Genomic DNA, 16917 nt, shown 5'->3' with positions numbered 1-16917 from the left:
ACCTAGATTTTTTAGGATTTGTTTAAGTTAGCCTAAATTAAATCCTAAAATAATTTACCCGAAATCATTTTAGAACACTTCAGCTGGAGGAAAGTATCGTACTTTTAGCTCTAGCGTCCCCAAGAGTTCACACCGTGAGGTTCATGCAGGTCTTTGGACCGTGCATAGGAGCAGACTCCCGTTGGAGAGTGTTTGCATGAGCTATGAACAAGGTGAGTGGGGGAAGTTGTTCATAGTAAGTGGGTGAGGGATTTATGACAATACATCCCACGGTCTCTTTCGTTGGGTCGCACCGTGAGATTCCTATAATGCGCCTGCTTGCTTGTCCTGGAGCGACGTTCCCTTCGGAGGGCTGTATTATAGAATTCGGAACACCGTGAACTTCATATTTGGATAGGGTCTCTTAGATAAGTTTTCATATTGTCTTTCCACCTTCGGGAGCATAATGATTCTCATCTCTGAGGACCGAAAATGGAGGGTCACACTTACAAGAATTACTAGAATAGTTAGTATATTCTTGACCGAAGTAAACGGTAACTAAATGCTAAGTAAATATAAGATATTTGTGAGTTAGCATTTGGTCAAGATTGTCTTGATTTAAAGAACGAGTAATCGGCTACCCTTAGGTAAGAGGTTATTATGAACCTTTGAATTATCGTTGCAAAACATAATAAAAGGGTATATTATTTAAAGTTTTGCTAAAATGATTGGTTTATTCAGATTATAGTTTCTAAACAAAGTATGTTTGTTTTTCAGCATGAATAGCTTGATAGTTCAATTATTAGCTTCCGAAAAACTTAACGGCGATAACTATGCGACATGGAAATCAAATCTTAACACAATACTAGTTGATGATTTAAGATTTGTCTTAACTGAGGAATGTCCTCAAACCCCGAACTCAAATGCAAACCAAGCTAGTCGAAAAGCATATGTCGATGGATAAAAGCAAATGAGAAAGCTCGTGTCTACATCCTTGCTAGCATGTTAGATGTTTTAGCAAAGAAACATGAATCCATAGCCACGACTAAAGAAATTATGGATTCTTTGAAAGGAATGTTTGGGCAACAAGAGTGGTCCCTAAGACACGAGGCAATCAAATACATTTACACTGAGCGTATGAAGGAGGGGACCTCTGTTAGAGAACATGTCCTAGACATGATGATGCACTTCAATATTGCAAAAGTAAATGAAGGTGTCATCGATAAGGTTAATCAAGTTGGTTTTATCTTAGAGTATCTTCCGAAGAGCTTCATACCATTCCAAACGAATGCGTTCCTGAATAAGATAGAATTTAACCTTACAATCCTTCTGAATGAGCTCCAGCGTTTCCAAAATCTTACCAAAGGTAAAGGAAAAGAAGTAGAAGCAAATATTGTTATTACAAAAGGAAAATTTAAAAGAGGATCGTCCTCTAAATCCAAAGCTGGACCCTTAAAATCTAATAGAATGATTGAAAAGAAGGGAAAGGGAAAGACTCCCAAGCAGACCAAGGGTAAGAAGACTACAGAAAAATGTAAATGTTACCACTGTGGTGAAAATGGGCACTGACTGAGAAACTACCCAAAATACCTTGCTCAGAAAAAAGCAGAGGAAGAAGCACAAGGTAAATATGATTTACTTGTTCTTGAAAAATGTTAAGTGGAAAATGAAAATTCTATCTGGATATTAGATTCAGGAGCCACTCATCATATTTGTTTCTCATTTCAGGAAACTAGTTCTTGGAAAAGGCTTTCTGAGGGCGAGATCACTCTCAAAGTTGAGACTAGAGAAATGGTCTCAGCTAAAGCAGTGGGAGATTTAAAGTTGTTTTTTAATGATAGATATATTTTACTCAAGAATGTCTTGTATGCACCTCAAATGAAGAGGAATTTGATATCTATCTCTTGTTTAATAGAACATATGTATAAAATATTTTTTGAAATTAATGAAACGTTCATTTTAAGAAAAGGTATTCACATTTGTTCTGCTATATTTGAAAAAAACTTATATAAATTAAGACCAACACGAGCAAATTTTGTCTTAAATACTGAGATGTTTAGAACAACTGAAACTCATAATAAAAAAAAAGTTTCTTCTAATGCCTTCTTATGGCACTTAAGACTTGGTCACATAAATCTCAATAGGATTGGAAGATTGGTTAAGAGTGGACTTCTAAATCAGTTAGAAGATAACTCTTTACCTCTATGTGATTCCTGTCTTAAAGGAAAGATAACCAAAAGATCTTTTACTGGAAAAGGTCTTAGAGCCAAAACCCCTTTATAACTCGTACATTCAGACCTTTGTGGACCAATGAATGTCAAGACTCGAGGAGGATATGAATATTTCATCAGCTTTACTACAGATTATTCTAGGTATGGTCATGTTTACCTAATTCAGAACAAGTCTGATTCTTTTGAAAAGTTCAAAGAATATAAGGCTAAAATTGAAAATGAATCAGGTAAAACTATAAAGACACTTCGATCAGATCGAGATGGAGAGTATATGGATTTGTGATTCCAAGACTATTTGATAGAACATGAAATCCAATCACAACTCTCTGCACCTAATACGCCTCAACAGAACGGTGTATCAGAAAGAAGAAACCGAACTTTGTTAGACATGGTTCGCTTTATGATGAGTTTTACTCAGTTGCCAGATTCTTTTTGGGGATATGCTTCAGAGACAGCTATCTATATTTTGAACAACGTTCCCTCTAAAAATGTTTCTGAAACACCTTATGAGCTATGGAAAGGGCGTAAAAGTAGTTTACATCACTTTAGGATTTGGGGATGTCCAGCACATGTGTTGGTACAAAATCCTAAAAAATTGGAACATCGTTCAAAATTATGCCTATTTGTAGGTTATTCAAAAGAATCAAGAGGTGGTTTATTTTACGACCCTCAAGAAAATGAAGTATTTGCATCGAAAAATGCTACGTTCATAGAGGAAGACCACATAAGAAATCATCAAACTTGCAGTAAACTAGTATCAGAAGAGATTTCCAAAAGTGCTACAAATAGACCTAGTTCATCTACTAAAGTAGTAGATAAAACTAGGAATATTGGTCAAACACATCATTCTCAAGAGTTGGGAGAACCTCGTAGTAGTGGGAGGGTTGTACGACAGCCTGATCGCTATTTGGGTTTAAGTGAAGCTCAAATCATCATACCTGATGATGGCATAGAGGATCTATTGACCTATAAACAGGCAATGAATGATGTGGATTGTGACCAATGGATCAAAGCCATGGACCTCGAAATGGAATCTATGTATTCCAATTCTGTCTGGATTCTAGTAGATCAACCAAGTGAGGTAAGACCTATTGGTCGTAAATGGATCTACAAGAGAAAACGAGACCCAACTGGTACGTGGCGACATTAATGGATCTACAAAATGGATCTACAAACTTTCAAAGCTCGACTAGTGGAAAAAGGTTATACACAAAAGAAGGGAATAGATTATGAAGAAACTTTCTCTCATGTTGCCATGATAAAGTCAATTAGAATACTCTTATCCATTGCCACTTTTTATGATTATGAAATTTGGCAGATGGATGTCAAGACAGCCTTTTTGAACGGTAATCTTGGAGAGAGTATTTATATGGTCCAACCAGAGGGGTATATACAAAAGGATCAAGAACAAAAGGTCTGTAAGCTTCAAAAATCTATTTATGGATTAAAATAAGCTTCTAGATCCTGGAATATAAGGTTTGATACTACGATCAAATCTTATGGTTTTGAACAAACTGTTGATGAACCTTGTGTTTACAAAAGGATCATCAATTCTACTGTAGCATTCTTAGTTCTATATGTAGATGACATTCTACTCATTGGAAATGACATAGGTCATCTAACTGATATTAAGGAATGGCTAGCTACGCAATTCCAAATGAAAGATTTGAGAAATGCACAATATGTTCTTGGTATCCAAATAGTTCGGAACCGAAAGAACAAGACATTAGCCATGTCTCAAACATCTTATATAGACAAAATGTTGTCAAAATATAAGATGCAGAATTCCAAAAAGGGTCTGCTGCCGTACAGATATGAAATTTATTTATCAAAAGAACAATGTCCAAGACACCTCAAGAAGTTGAGGATATGAGTAACATTCCCTATGCTTCTGCTGTTGGCAGCCTGATGTATGCAATGTTATGTACTAGACCTGACATTTGCTATTAAGTGGGGATTGTTAGTAGATATCTGTCTAATCCTGGACGTGATCATTAGACAGCCGTTAAGAATATTCTAAAATATCTTAGAAGAACGAAAGACTACATGATTATGTATGGTTCTAAGGATCTGATCCTTACTGGATACACTGACTTCGATTTTCAAACTGGTAAAGATGCTAGAAAGTCTACATCGGGATCAATTTTCACTCTAAACGAAGGAGCAGTATTATGGAGAAGCATAAAACAATCTTGTAATACCGACTCCACTATGGAAGTTGATATGTAGCTGCCTATGAAGCAGCAAAAGAAGCAGTATGGCTTAAAAAGTTCTTAATAAATTTGGAAGTTATTCCAAATATGCATTTGCCAATCACCTTATACTGTGACAACAGTGGTGCAGTTGCCAATTCACGAGAACCTAGAAGTCATAAACGTAGAAAGCACATTTAATGAAAGTACCATCTTGTTAGGGAAATCGTACATTGAGGAGACGTTACAGTAACAAAAATCTCCTCCGAGCAAAACATGGCTGATTCATTTACAAAATCTCTCACGGCTAAAGTGTTTGAGAGTCATCTACATGGTTTAGGTCTACGTGGTTTGTAAACTAGGACAAGTGGGAGACTTATTGGGATTGTGCCCTAGTTTATATATGTATTTATTGTACTCATGTATATATATATTTTTATCTCATTATAAAATTCTAACTTACTTGGAGTTTTAGTCCAAGTGGGAGTTTGTTGGAATTTGTGTCCTAAAACTCATACTTTGATATTTGATTCAATAAAATTTATTATTGAATGTTATAATCTTAAAACCAATAATTTTAAAGATCTTGAGGTTATTTACTAGTTTGTCATATATACTTGAACTTTATGTGGAGACATAAACATGGATTAAGTTCAAGTTAATAGCCCAAATGGTCTATAGTGTATGAATAAGGTTGGGTGCCTGATTTTGGATAAACACTATAGATGCAGCCTGCTCCATAGTTAGTACAAACGATGTAATCCTGAATCGTTCATGTAGAGACATTGGAGTGGGGGCATCCTATGTAAATGGTTTGCATAAGACTGGAACCACGGAGTAGTCATTTTTAATTATAACACCGTAAACTATAAAATGACTATTTCAATTATGATGACCTAGGTAACTTGATCTTAATCCTGAGCTAACTATGAACTTTTGTTCATTCGGTAGTATCCTTAGATCTGCATAGGTGAGGGCAGCTCAACATCGCTGGCCCAATAAGCCTTCCATTTCATTGGTAAGACCGAGTGGATAGTAGGGACATAGGGTGCAAGATGAAATTCACTCCTACCCACTTCTAGGATAGTAGATAGGCTGTTCCCTTAAGAACTCAATCCAAGTCTTGAACAAGGGGCCCCACCTTCTCATTGGCCCAAGAAGGATTTTGGTTTATAGGTTGGACCTTAAACCAATTGTTCAATAGTGGATCAGTGGGTCTTAAAAAGCAAGATGTAATCTCGAGGGTAAAACGGTATTTTGACCCAACCAAGATTACGAACAACCTGTGAAGGATCGACTTACTTATCATGGTTATATCAGGTGGACAAAAATATATTTATAATGAGGGGAGTGCAACTAAGAGTCTTTAGTGGAATAACTCTTTAGTTAACGAATGTTGATTAACTTTGGTCTAAAAGAGATTAACCAGTTAGTCTCGGATCGTTGAAGCCCATGATCTATAGGTCCATTAGGTTCCCCTACTAGCTCATATGGATTAGACTGAGAACAAGTATGTTGAAGTAATTCGAATTTTTCGAATAAAGATAAGAGAGAAAAACCAATAGATATATATAAGATATAAGTCGGTTTTGTGTTTAAATATGATTTAAATAAATATGAATATAGATTCATATTTAAAAGCTTGAAAAGTTTAGAAGACGGTCAAAAGTCAACATGTTGAACTTTGACCGGATTTATATTCAAATATCATTTGAATTTTAGAAAAATGAATAAGGATTCATACTCGGGAGGTTAGAATTAGTCAAGACGGGAAAAAAAGTAAAAAGTCAACAAGTTGACTTTTGACTAAGAAAAGTCAAAGTTTGACTTTTACTTAAGTTGGTCAAATGACCAAAATGCCCCTTTCACTAATTACTTTATTAATTAACGGTTAATGGGAAATGTGGCAAATTATTATGAATTTGAAGCTAATAATTTCATTAAAGAATTAATGAATTGATTAGGTGTTGATAAGATATGAAATAATTTATATTCAAATTTGCATGTAAATTTCATATAAAACTTCTCATTACTGAATGAGAAAAGGAAGAGGTTTTCTCTGAAAAAATACCTAAATGATTGACTCCCATCTCTCTCCAAAATTCTCTTTTCATAACCGAGTCCCACAACTCCGTTCTTGGTCCTGAGGATTGTAGGTTAGCTTGGTGGTTGTCCTTGCTCGTTATTTTCATGAAAAGAAGAAGTTTTGGACCAAAGAAGAAGTTGAGAACTACAAAGGTAAGTACATTGTTTACCTTCCTCTCTCTTCGTTTTGGTTCATCGCATGGTAGATGTATGTTAACTTCTAAATCGTTTAGATGCATATAGAGTAAAGCATGATCCTTTAAATTTCGTTGTTGCATGTCTCTACTTTGTTTTTTCCATCAGCTATGGCTCTAGGCTTCGTCGGACGACGCACGAAGGAGAAGAAGCTAACAGTATAGACGGATGAAATGCGACGGCAGGCAGCTGAACTTCAAATACGATGGACAAAACGCGATGGCAGGCAGCTAGGCTTCAAACATGACGAACGAACGACGATGCACGATGTGATGACAAAGATGGCCGGTGGTAATTGAGCAGTCGTCAGAACTGAACGGAAGAGAGGAAAAGAGGGTAGGGCGGTGGTGGGTTGGAGAAAGCACGAAAAAGAAGAATTAGAAAGGAATGGCACACGCAAACGAGGGCTTTTAAAATAATAATAATAATAATTATTATATTATATTATATTATATTATATTATTAACAATAATATATTTTTTTCTTTTTCTTTTCCTTCTTTCTTTCTCTTTCCCACCAAACTCAAACAATCTAACACCCAACAAAATTAAAATCTTAATAACATAAGATAATAATGTTGAGAAAAATACCTCGAAATTTTAGGACGTTACAATTACATATGAGAACTATACCAGTAATAACATCTGGCGTGTCTTCCACCTTCTGCTGAGTCATGGCGTACATCTTAACATAATGGCGAGGTCTTTCCACAACCCCCTTCTGCTTGGAACCACTAGTCCCATCTCATCCAACTATTGATGCTCTCGGCTACTCTACTGATTGTGACTCTACTCCTTGATTACTTTGCAACTCTACTTCAACTATGGGCAATCTCTCTTAAAGTGGTTTGCCTGCTTACAATGATAGCACACATTGACATCAACAAGACATGAACCCTGATGGACATCAATGTATCATGAGGTATTTTTGGTATTTGTCATTGTGGGTGTGTAAACTTTTTCCATTTTCGAAATTGTTTTATTTTGGCACTTTGTTATATTTTTTAAAAGACCCTTGATGAAATCTATTCCCAATTTTTTATATGATAGATTATTTTAAAAATCGAACAGTCAATTAATCTTTTATTATTCAACTTGCATACATAAAGCAATTTACCATAACCAGAAATTTCATCAAGTTGGTTCGTTAAACAAAATCTCAGACAACAAAATGGAAAAGACATTGTCTTCAAAGCTTAAAAGCAAAAATATAAAACGTTTAAAATGTGATGCAAAGTTAAAACCAAGAATGCATTGCGAGGATTTTTATATAACTTAACATTAAAGCAAAAATTTTAAAAATAAAACCAAGCCTAATGCCGAAAGACAAAAAGAAATATTGTACGGATTCATAGTAGAACCATTAATTATTTACTCTCCTTTTGTTATCTTAAACAAAAATAAACATTTATGTGAGTGGTTACGTATTATTTATTATTTTAACTTTTTCCTATTAATGAAAGTTAGTGAAAGCACAAATAAAACCATTCATTCATCCCTTCAACAACTAACATATATAAATAAAAAAATTATAGGAATGCATGGTATAGGTCAAACAAGGACACAATTACAAGAAGTTCAATTCCTGCGCCACCAACATTTTGTTGAAAATAATATCAATCAGTTCTGGAATGTGGTAGTTCTGTGGCTTGCCACAGCGGTTTTCATCAAAGATGGGGTTTTGAGGGTGACTACCTCCATCACCAGTTACGAGGTATTACATTCATTTGATCAATGGGCTAAGCGACGTCGATTTGACTGCGCATTACTAATTGAAAAATGATGATTTGAGATAACATCATTTGGTTAACCATGGAGATGATTATCAATGGAACTTTAAGAAGAATTTTTGACAAAAACAATCCTATTTCGGTGCAAATTCGAGAAGCTAAATGCGTATGCGTCTTTTGAAAGCTTTTCGCCTGAGTCCAAGGGCACTTGGCTAGGTGATAGGTGTGAGTATGAAGAAACTTGTATTTGGACCGCTAAAAATGATGAAATTTATTTGAAAAATATACCTACTAACGTGGATGAGTTTGTTTACAAGTGAATTCCAACCTAAATGAATTAAAGGTTCCTGTAATTTATTAGTTTACTTTGTTGTTGAGTTTTCTATGCAACAAAATCAGAAATAATATGCACGATAAAAAAGAGGCATTTGTCTTGAACAGAATATTTCAGCCATATGTGGTCATCTCATCAACAATGTAGTTTAAACTTTAAAGAAAAGTACTAAACTCATCAATTTTTCATTTCTAAACTTTGTATTTGTGATAGTCTAAACATTTTTTCCTTTTTTTTCTTTTGAAGAAAACAACCTCTTATTATTTAGAATATTGTATTTAGTTGAGCAATATTCATACAATGACTTTAACCATATAAGTAGCTTTAGCATCGTTTTTGGTATCTCTGGTCGGCAGACGAGTTCTATATACACCATGTTAAAACTAATTAGAGTTATTGAGTTTAATTATTATTATGTAATATTTTTCATTTTTGTACTCTTTTCATTTATGTTTCTTTTTTTTATTAATGAGTTTGTTAGAGTCTATTTATTTTGTTATTCTTAGTATTTGAAATTGAAGCTAATTATTCAATAATACTAAACAAATTAGTATGGTATCATAGTTGTAAGGTTTCTTTCATATAATACATCTTCCACCCCTTGATTCTGTCTCCATCATGACAAAGTGGGTGGAAACATATACCAGATAATACGCATCTCTCATGGGTTTAAGTGTTATAGAGTGAGATTGAGCTTTCTGTAACTTGTGGGGATGGCTTGGATTGAGAGATACTTATTTTAGGGTTTGTGGGTTGTTCGTCTGTTTTGTTGCCCTAAATGACACTACTACAATAACGGACTTTCTTGACGTTTTTTATCTATCAAAAATTATTATTCTTGACAGTTTTAAAACCATCATTGAAGTCAGCATCAAGTAAGTCAAAGGTTTCAATAGTTAATTGTAGTCACCTAATTTTATCCTACATTTTTTTATTATTCTTTAAATTATTAATTGTAGCAATTGTTAAGATATTTTATTCATTTATTTTGTTAAAAAAAGAAAAAGGTAAAATCTTTTTGTAATAATATGAAATCTTATGTTTTTTTAATCTTTTTACTAAAATGGAAAATAAAGTCATTAATAAGAATATCTATTATTTAAAAAAATCAAATAATTTTTGACTTATTACTTTAGGAAAAAAGCAAATTTATTTATTTATACAAAATCTCTTTTGATTTATCATATTAGGAAAAGCAAAATAATTTATTTTATACAAAATTCTTTTAGTACCATATTTGATTTATCTTTATCACTTTAGGAAAAAAAGCAAAAAATTTATTTTGGATAAAATCTTTCAATATCATATTTTTACTATTTTAGAAAAAAGAAAATTAATAAAATGACATAATATCTAATTTGATTTTATACTTATTAAATTTTCCTAATTTGTGGCACACCCCGGGTCTATAAATAGGATCCTTTATCATTTGAAAAAAGAGGAGAAGAATTTGTTTTAGAGAAATTCCTTTGGGAGAAAAAAAAGTTTATTAGAAACAATCTCTACTAGAGAAAACAATTTTTTTGCTTAGAGAATTTCTGTAGAATTTTTTTTAAGATACATATTTCTCTACGAAATGTGGGTTATTACTTCTTTTCGCTTTATTTTTTTTATGTGTTATTCTCATTTTTATCTATTTACTTGTCTTTATTTTTTCTTGCCCTAAATTTAATCTCATAGAGGAAAAACTTAATTGGAGGTTGCATTAGGTAGGAATTTATTCCCAAGGATCCGCACCTCATACAACAAGTAATTTTCTTCGAGATTGAATCCTATTTTTGTTCTTCTCTTTTTAAATGTAGAGAGAGAAAAAAAATGTATAAGGAAAATTCCTTTTTTTTTTGCTACCTATTTATTGTTATGCTATAAAAGTCTTTTAACATTTTTCTTTCCTCTACAAAACAGAGAAAAAAAAAGTTATAAGAAAAATCTTATATTATTATTATTATTATTATTATTATTATTATATATTTTTTGTTTTTTCTTTCTTTTCTTGCCGTCGTCCCTCTGTTTCTTTTTTATTTTCTTTATTTTATTTATTGACTTATATAAGTTTCGTTTTATTTATAATTTTCTTTTTATATTATTATTATTATTATATTTATTATATATTTTTCTTTTTCTTTTTTTTTTCAGGGTGGCGGCAACTTTGCCGTCACCTTCTGTCTTTTATTTTTTTCTTTCATTTATTTATTATCTTATTAAAGTTTAATTTTGTTTATAATTTTATTATTATTTATTATTATTATTATTATTATTATATATATGTACATGTATATTTTTTTAACCTTCTGTTTATTTTCTTTTTAATTTTATATTATGTATAACTTTTGTTTATTTATTTATTTAGTCTTCTATATTTATGATTTTTTTAAATTTTCTGTTATTTTTATTATTATATCATTATTATTATTTCCTTTCATAATTTTTTTTTAATTTATGTCCCTTTTTTCATTTATTTATTTATTTATTTTTACATATTTATTTATTTATTATTTTATTTAGTTCTTTTTTATTTTTCCTCTTATTTTATTTATCGTTATCATGTATCTTTCCTTTCTTTTTTCTTTTAACTTATTTTCATTACCACCATAATAAAAATTATTATGTATATTGACTTTAAATACATATATGTATGTATTGATATCTCATGTTATTTGTTTAATTTATTGTTGGCGTATTTGATTTGACTTATGATGAATAATTCCTATTTGATGTTCATTAAGAATTTTTTGAAGTTTTTTTAAAGTATTTTTAGCCTTAATTACATGTGATCTTGAAATTTTTCTTAAATTTCCATTTTTAAACTCTTTAGAATTTTTTTTTGCTTTAAAATTATTTATTTTAAAACTAAAAATTAAATAGATATTTCGTGAGGTTTCCTAATCAACCTTTTTTGTAATAACTCATATCAATTTCGCTAAAAAAATCTTACGATGGAATCTAGAAAATTTTGAGAGTCCATTATTTCTAGATTCTTGAGGTGAGGGATCAATATATTTGGGAGTCCGATATTTGATCCCAAGAATAAAACAAATTTAATCAATGGTTTTTTTTAAAAAAACTTTATTCAAAAACTAGCCTATGATAGAATTTGAGAAATTGTAATAATTTCTCATTCTCTTAAGGTGAGGAATTTTTCCTCAATATAGTCTAACTAATGGGTGAATCCCACTTATTTTATGAGATCATTGCTCCAAATATTGGAGTAGTGAACAATGAAACTTTAAGACATGGTTTCTTTTTTTTAAAAAAATAAATTTTATTCAAGACATTAAATTTGGTCACCGTTTTCTAAAATATGTGTTATGGGGTGCTAACACCTTCTTCGTACACAAATGACTCCCGAACTCAACTCTAATTTTTTCGTAGACCAGTATTATTTTATTTAAAATGATTCACTTTATTTTGATGTCCAATCACGCCGTAAAAAAGATTGGTGGTGATTCCTCTTTTTGTTTTTAAAATAAAATCCTTCTTAAAGACGTCGGCCGCTCCGCATCGTCTCGGGTACGTGGCGACATTAATAAAACATAAAAAATAGTGAACGTTGACTCAATTGCAGTAGTTTCTCCTTTGCTTCTTTTCTCTCTTTCTTGCAGTTCTTCCTTGCAGACTACTGCTTGGCTTTTGTCCAAAGCTGTGAAAAAAAGGGAAGCAACAAATCAGTGAAAAAATAATTTTAAAGCCTATTTACAGTTTTCAAAAATCATCGTGCAGTGTCTTCGGATGCTAACACAGTAGCAGAAGTAAAATAACATAATAAATTTGTAGTCGATTGCTTACGTCGTTTAACGTATGCCAAGAAGAATGCGAATAGCGTATTGGAAATCACTATATATCCAAGCAATGCACCAACACCTCTCCAAACTATATTTGAAAACGAGCCTAAAAACATTATATTAATAAAGATAATAATAGTGACGGTTTCTATGATTTGGTACTAAAGGAAGTTATTAATGAATATTTACGTCCTTTCTTTTTATAGGAGAGAATTTCCTTGACTAAATGAAATGTACAAAAGGGATAGCCCCATATTCCAAATTGCTATAGAGATAAAATAACATGAAATAAAATAAAAAATAAAATAAAATAAAATCTCAAACATTTAGTCAACTGGAATAAGGAGTGATCCAACATTTGGAGCAATTGATTAAGCTTGAGGATAACAACCTATCCAGATGAGACAAGTAGCCAAAAACAGCCAAAAGATCAATTATTTAAAATGAAAAACCGTCAAAAGCATGAGTGTTTATTATATTTAATAACCGTCAAGAAATGTTCTTTACTTAACACTAAAAACTATCAAGAAATTGATTGTTTTTTACTTTAAAAAACCGTCAAGAATGTTTTTGTTTATGACATTTTTAAAACGGCAAGAATGTACTTTATTACATTTAAAAATTGTCAAGCATGTTTCAGATTTTTTTTTTAAATTTTAATTTAATTTTACTTTTGTACCTGTATTATGCTCTTATAGTCCCTACGTAGTGGTCCACCAACAATTCCATAAATATATATGAACCACGAGGATATTCATCAAATATAGTTTCAAAACTTGAAAATAAATAAACCTTTCATCATATATATATAATCATTTCAAAAACATTACATATCTATATGAATATTTCAGATTTTTTAGAAAAATAATATACATAATTCCATTAGATAGCCCACGAATTCAACTCAACATCATTACTTAAAATATCATTGATTCACCTAAAATGAACTAAGACTCTACTGAGCGGGGGAAAGCACAACAAGTACCATCACCTCATCAACCAAAGCCTCTCACAAATAAAAACTATCGAGTATCAATTTACGATAATTACACACCATAATAATTTTAAAAAACTATCAATCAAGTTTTACCCTTTGTGTCTCCAAACGATCTATTGACATTAACCAACAATTGTAAGTTATCCCTTGTTGCTTTAGCTCATGAAGTAATACTTTAAATCTGATGATAAACAACCAAGAAGTTCCCAAGATAATGAGTAAAGAACTGGATTTGAAGCTCACCATGGGAATGTCAACATAGTAATTAATATTGCTGAAAGACAGAAAGTTGTTGGAAGAGAAGTACCATCCCTCTCTGTTTAAAGTACTTTCCTGCCAAATAGTTGAAATGGTGAAATTATAAAATTAGTTTGACAAGGGAAGCACTTGATGTATGGCTAAGAAAAACTATACTAAAATTTTCAATGAGCTATTAATCAGATTCTTACCTTTCAATGACCCACAATACTGCAAATAATGTCTCAACTAAATTGCAGTAGTTTCTCCCGCTAGAAGAAATCTGGGCTTTAATGTCAGGTGGAAAAAATGAAAAATGAGCTTTAATGTAGCTTTCCAAAAGACGGATGTTTAATGTCGGTTTTAAACCGACATTAAAGAGAGAGCTTTAATGTCGGTTTTAAACCAACATTAAAGAGAGAGCTTTAATGTCGGTTTAAAACCGACATTAAACATCCTTCTTTTTTAAAAGCGACATTAAAGCTCATTTTTTATTTTTTTTAATTTTGTAAAAAGTTAATGGTTTCTCTCTCTTACTTTACTCTTTTCTCTCCAAGCCATACGATTTTACAATCCCTCTCACTTTCTCAATTTCTTTCCTACTCCTCTCAATCTTCATCTCATGCCTTCGATCCCTAACTCTACTCCAAACAACTGCCGCAAGAAATCCGTCAAGCCAACCCGTGCTCAGTCGTCGTTGAATCCAATACCGTAATCCGTTGTGAATAGTCTTGCGTTGTCGTCTTTGTTATGAAAAAATTAATTAATTATTTGTCCGCTCTCCACTCTCTCCCATTCTCCTCCTTCTTCACACTCTCCGTTCCATATCTGCAAACAATTTCTCCTCTCTGAATTTCAACTTCTATAGGTCAATACTCCTATTCAATCTTTCTTTGTGTTAAAAGTTATTTGTTCTTTTAAAAATCGTTTATGGGTTGCTACTTCACTGGTTTCTTTCTATTTATTTTTTCATTTTCTGCAATTTTGTAGGGTTTTCGAATTTGGTGGTGTTGGAGTTGGGTATTGAAGGTGTTGACCCAAATTGTTCTCTTCTCTCAACCCATTTTTAAAAGTGGCCCAACCTTAGGTGAAGACGTATGTGTATTTTGACTTTCTATCCTTTGGTAAGTTGTTTTTTCCTAATCATTTATCATCATGATTCTGATATTGTAAGATTTTTCTTGAATCTATGTTGCATTTCCTTGTTGCATATGTGTAATTCGTAATTGAAAGATGACCTTGGATTGGGTTGTGTATTTTTATTTCTTGAGTATTATTTTCATTATTTTTTGGTTTACATTGCTAACAAGCACCTTTGCCTATATGTCTTCCACTAAAATTTGGAAAACAGAGAATGGAAAAAAAAATTAGAAGAAAGTAATATAGAAAATTTTATACGCCCATTATTGATTAAAGAAAAGAGAAAGAATAACTTCCTACAGAACAACTAAGTGAGCGCCATCTGAGACAACAATTTATGTTTTCTTTGCCCTTTATCCTTTTCTTTTAAGTGGGATTCCGTGGTTTTGTCTTAACTCTACTGCTACGGTTGGTGTTTCAGCAAAGTAGTTTCTTGTAAACTAAGTTTTTTTTTGGAATAACGTTGTAACTTGTGTTTTCTTTGTATCCTTGCAAAAAGTTCTCAAAATTTGAACTAAAGCTAACATTTTTCTTTTTATTTGGAGTAACTGTTCATATGCAAACTTAGTGCAGAAAAACGTTATTCCAAACTTAGTACAGAAAATGTTTTTCAAGAAGTAATATATATTTTCTCTTCCAATTTACTTTTTAGCTTTAGGGATTGCATAGCTCACCATCCAAAGAATTTTGCTTCATTCCTTTGTTTAGTTGCAGTTGGGATAGTTTTCTCATGTTTCTACATTCTAAAATGGAATCCAGATCTCTTTCAAACCTATTTTTTCATCTTTGAATCTCTAGCATTTTAGTACAATCCTTTGTTTGTTTCATTGTTGTCTCTTCCTTCATCTACATAGATTGACGTTTAGGGTTTTCCAAAGCCATTCTAAAGTAAACAAGTTCATTGGATTCAAAAGCATATATTCATCAATGTTTGGCATTCAAGAAAATTGGGGACTCTGCTGTGTGTGATATTTGCTGAAATAGCATTCTGGGCAATAATAGCTGAGATTTTTTATTTGATTACGAATGAGTATAAATTGTTACAAACAATGGAGAACTGGTAAGCTTTCTTTTCATTTGTTATGTTTTGAAGATATGAATGAAGGCTACATAAAGTCTTTCCATTATTCTTTCTTGTGGTGGATGGTCCTCCAAGTTATTTATATGTTAGAAATTTTGTTTTAGTTTAAGAAAAAATTATAGAACTTATATGTTCATCTTGAATTAGGACAAAATAGTAAGTTTTTTTTTTTAAATTTTATTTTACTGTGAGGTGGTTGGTGGGTTAGACAGTGCCTTTATATTTATCATATGTCTGTTTTTTTTTCTTTCTAATCACCGATTTAATGATTTTGAAGATGATAGATTAACATAAACTTATATGTAGGTTGTAAGTATATTATTCATGATCGGGAGATGAAGGAGAGATATGTTTAATGAATGCCCCTACAAAAATTTTGTGTAACTTACTAGGACGTTGATTCAACCACCACCACTTGAAGATTAGAGCATACTTGGTTCAAGCACAATGAAACATGGACGGGTGGATTATAAATTCTTTTTTAGAATCTACAACGGTATTTAGGCCTTTCACAATTAGATTATGGATTGTTATTTATATAATTTTTTGGTAAGTTTATCGAGTACGTAATCTATAACTGAATTGTGTGATATTACTTTTATTAGTTTAAGTTGTTTACAATTAGCTTTTCTTTTTTATGTTTATTGGATTGTACTTAGGAGGAATAAAATGCTTGGATTCTCTTGTGATTTTTAAAGTAAAGGTTATATATTTTGTTTTATTGAATTTGATTCTGAAATAGATTATATTTAGTGTTTCTCGTTATTTTGACCTTCTATTTGGTCTTTGTTTAATTTTTGCTACTTTAATATAACCGTCCATTCATACCTATTTGTTAGAATTTCTATTCCTCATTTTCAAATTCCTCCATATTGGTTAGCTTGTTCAATTATTTTATGTCATCCAATGATCCAACTTGGGAATTGAAGGTTTTT

This window comes from Cucumis melo, chromosome 1 (genome assembly GCF_025177605.1).
Source record: "Cucumis melo cultivar AY chromosome 1, USDA_Cmelo_AY_1.0, whole genome shotgun sequence".
NCBI classification, from domain to species: Eukaryota; Viridiplantae; Streptophyta; class Magnoliopsida; order Cucurbitales; family Cucurbitaceae; genus Cucumis; species Cucumis melo.
Note: the sequence above shows the minus strand (reverse complement) of the source record.